We start from the raw sequence: 4,080 nt of genomic DNA on the forward strand, positions 1-4,080 counted from the left end.
GTGTGTGTGTGTGTGTGAGAGAGAGAGAGAGAGAGAGAGAGAGGAGAGAGAAAAGGAGAGGGAAAGACACACAGAGAGAAACAGCATAAGAGAGACACATCTATTGGTCGCCTCCCCCCAAAACACATGCACTCCAATCAGGGCCAGGGATAAACTTGCAACCGAGGTACATGCCCTTGACTGGAATTGAACCCAGGACCCTTCAGTCTGCGGGGCCAATGCTCTATCCACTGAGCCAAACAGGTTAGGGCATGACTTTAACTTTACTTCTCTCCTACCCTCCAATCTCTTGCTAATGCTTCTCCTTGAATGACCCCCCAACTAGAAGGCAGAGGGCAAGGGAGCCTGTTGCTGGAGATCATCTCTCAGGTGCTCAGAGCAGAGTGAAGGGAGGAGAGGTCTGTTGGATGAGTGGAAAACAGAAGCTGTAGGGAAGAAGAAGTGTTTGCCACAGTGGGTCTCATAAGAAACTTTTCACATAACAAACTCTTTGCTTAAGTTGGCTTAAGTTGATATGAATTGAGGGATTGATTGATACAAAATCTTTTGAATGAAGGGGAAACCTGGTCAGTCAAGGTTTGGACATGTCACAGAGAGCAAAACGATTTTTGGATGCATCTAATATTGTGGGGGAAATAAAGTAGACTATAGTAACAAATAAGCAGTTTATGGAGTCTCATTAAAATACAAGCCGAACAACAAAGAATCATCAATTTATGGATAAAAAATCCCCTGAAATAGCAAAAATGCTGTACTTTACAAAGAAGTGTGGTTGGAGGTCAAGGAAAAGAACTAAGAAGGCTAGGACAAATTACAGTGAAGAGGACACAAGAATGAGTAAGGAGAAATGATAATAATTTTAAAAGTTGGAATGTAGGAGAGGCTTATAAACATGAGATACCTTTTGGTATACATCTTTATAAAAAGTATAAAAGTGAAAATTTAGGAGGGGGAATTCGAAATTAAACATTCAACATTAATAATTATAATTTTGTTATTTGTGATTATTTAAAGCTAATAATAATTTTTCAATTTTCCTGTCTGCTTGGAGCATTACATTTTTAATCCATTTGATGTTTAGTTCATTTGAAACACGTTTTTGTGAATTAGTTAGGAATGAGGTCATGTTGTAAACAGGGGAATACAGTAGCTTGCCAAAGGTTTTGGATAATTGTTTTAAATGATAGTATGACCGTAGAAAAAGAAAATGTGGCTGTCTTGGAAAGTTACTATTTCCTTCAAACGTAAAAATATATTGACAGGCCCTGAGATTAAAATATATTGACACCCTGAGAAGCAGCAGGAACTCATCTTTAAGATAAAACACACATAAAAATTCTTAGATACTGCCTGATGGCGGAGAGATAAATGGTTGTCAGAAAATGGAAAAGACTCATTTTCAAAGTCTGAGTGGCAATTTCCCTATAACTCTGTGTCACATGGATAAAGCACTTGCCTTTCTGAGTCAGGCTGGCCGAAGGGAAGGAAGAAATGGCCAAGATTAATGAGATAAAGTAAAATAATATTTATTTTCGGAGGTACTCTAGTCACATCTGAGAGCGGGCCTGCCAGAACCTTTCTCCCAGTATCATTGTGTGAGTGACATAGTTAAGACATTTATTAGGTTCACAGAGGAGGAGAATGGAGACGCCCTGCAGAAACATCTCTGACAAAAGGAAGGAATCTCTTGCAACTCTGCATTATGTCTTCTTCTGCCAGATCTTATCTCCTGTGTGTTTGAAATTTGTTCACTCTTCTCTTCTTTTTAGAGCTGGGCGAAGGAAACTTGGAATCTATATTGTGTCATTTTTAACTTTTAAGAATAAAGATAAGCTATAGTTCAGAGCTGGAAAGCCAATTTCAACTATAACATTATCGCTTATATCACAGAGAAAGAAAGAGACAGTGAGACAGAGAGACACAGAGAAGAGCTGTTAGTAGAAATTGCGACCTAAAACTTCAAAAGCACTTGTAATCATTCGGGCACGGTGTGTGTTTGCCTGTTTTATTCTTTTATTTGCCTGTGTATTAAAGAATAGGTCCGCCCAGCTGGCTTGGCTCAGTGGTTGAGCGTCGACCTATGAATCAAGAAGTCTCAGTTCATTTCCTGGTCAGGGCACATCTCTGGGTTTCGGGCTTGATCCGCAGTGTGGGGCATGCAGGAGGCAGCCGATTGATGATTCTCTCTCATCACTGATGTTTCTATCTTTCTCACCTTCTCCCTTCCTCTCTGAAATCAATAAAAATATATTTAAAAAAAAACAGTTCCACGCCTGGCTGAGTGTCATTCCTACATTCAGGAAAGGAAAGCTTATGAGAGAGAGTGCTGCCAGATACAAGGGTGATATATTTGTTAATATATAGTGTGATACAAACTTGGGTAATTTCTCTATCATTTGCCCCAAATGGTAACCCACTGACGGTAGTATAAAATAAGATGTTAGGTGATCTTGAATTTGTACATTATTTCCCTGCCAAAGAACTCATTATATCATGAATGTACCGAAAACATCTAGAAATATCTGATGCAAAATACAATAATAAAATGGCCAGCAGCATGTGTGTGCCTGCATGGACATCTTACCTTGCCCCGTGTGGCCTGTGGTTGCTTTGGTCTAATCTTCAGGTCTGCAAAAGTGTGGGAGATTCTTAGGGGCCCAATAATCCCACTTTTTAGAGATGAACAATTATTAGGAAAGTGTTTTTCTTTCCAGCGTCCTGCATTGCACATTCAAATATGTACATTTTTTTATATTAATGGATACTGACCTATAATCTCCATTTAGAAAATGATAAACTAATACCTACCAATTACCCGATCCTTTCTAACAGCTGCATAGTACTCTGCAGTGTGGATATATCTCTTTTTCTTATTACTACGGTATTTATTTGTCTTCCCTCTGTCAAACCCTGAGCCAACCACTTTCCCCAGGCTGCCTGGGAAGGTGCACGAAAAGGAACATACAGGGCAACAAGAAAAAGAACTATGGGAGGTGGAGACAGCTCCTTCACATGGCGAAGAGGAGGAGAAAGGCCACTACAGGGCAAAAGAGCCCCAGGGCCTCTGAGAGGGCAAAGCCCAGAATGGTGTAGGAGAAGAGCTGTTGCTTCAGAGAAGAGTTTCTGGAATAAGCAATGATGAGGCTCCCAACACAGTTGCAATTCCAGCCCCAGAGCCTGCCCCGTCTACTGTGACAGCCTCAGCTCCAATGAACTTGGCTGCTGTGTCTATGTCCCTTGAAACGGTGCTGGTTTGGAAGCTGCGGCTAGAAATAAGTGAGGTCAGGGGACATGGCGCTGCCAAGCTGCTGAGGCTCCCATCTGTCAGTGTCGTGGGTTGTCTCTGCACCACTGCAGACAGCGGCGGCTCAGCGAGAGGTGCTCCTGTCCAAGGAGTGGGTGGAGATAAACTTGGTGCAGGCGGACATTTTCAGGGGATGAGGAGAGCTGCTCCCAGTGCAGAGAAGACAGAGAGCTGTGCAGAAAGACTCTTAATTTATTTTGAAAACTCTTTATTGGCCCTGGCCCATGTGGCTCAGTTGGTTGATTGTCTGATCATGCACCAAAAGGTCACTGGTTGCATTCCTGATCAGGACACATGCCTGGGTTGCAGGCTCAGTCTCCAGTAAGAGGCATGCAGGAGGCAGCCAATCGATGTTTCTCTCTCCCCGTTTCCCTTCCTCTCTCTCACAAATCAGTAAAAACATATTTAAAGAAAACTCTTTATTAGACAACTTTTAGGTTATTTCAAATTTTATGAATGAAACAGTGCCCTACCTGAACTTCACATTGACATGTATCTTTGCATTTTTTGTTTGTTTGCATATGAGAAATCCCAAAGTGAAATTGTTATGACCATGCGCATTTAGATCGTTGGCATACATTGCAACACTGCCATGTGGAAAGCTTGTCCAATTTATATTCCAGCTATCAGAACTCTTGTTATTTTACACATTCACCATCTGGGGATCCATAGCTCTTTTTAATTTTTGCAAGAATCACAAGTAAAAAAATGATATTTTATTGTTACATTTAAACTAGTTAAAAGGTTGAGTAAGATTTTACTTTTTAAAACTTGAA

The 4,080-nt window shown here is 40.9% G+C and overlaps 1 pseudogene; it reads right to left on the reverse strand.

The window, feature by feature from the left end:
- Positions 1-2,981: 2,981 nt before the first annotated feature.
- LOC102765191 lies at positions 2,982-3,443 on the reverse strand (annotated as a pseudogene).
- Positions 3,444-4,080: the final 637 nt, after the last annotated feature.

The sequence above is a fragment of the Myotis davidii genome, unplaced genomic scaffold (genome assembly GCF_000327345.1).
Source record: "Myotis davidii unplaced genomic scaffold, ASM32734v1 scaffold147, whole genome shotgun sequence".
NCBI classification, from domain to species: Eukaryota; Metazoa; Chordata; class Mammalia; order Chiroptera; family Vespertilionidae; genus Myotis; species Myotis davidii.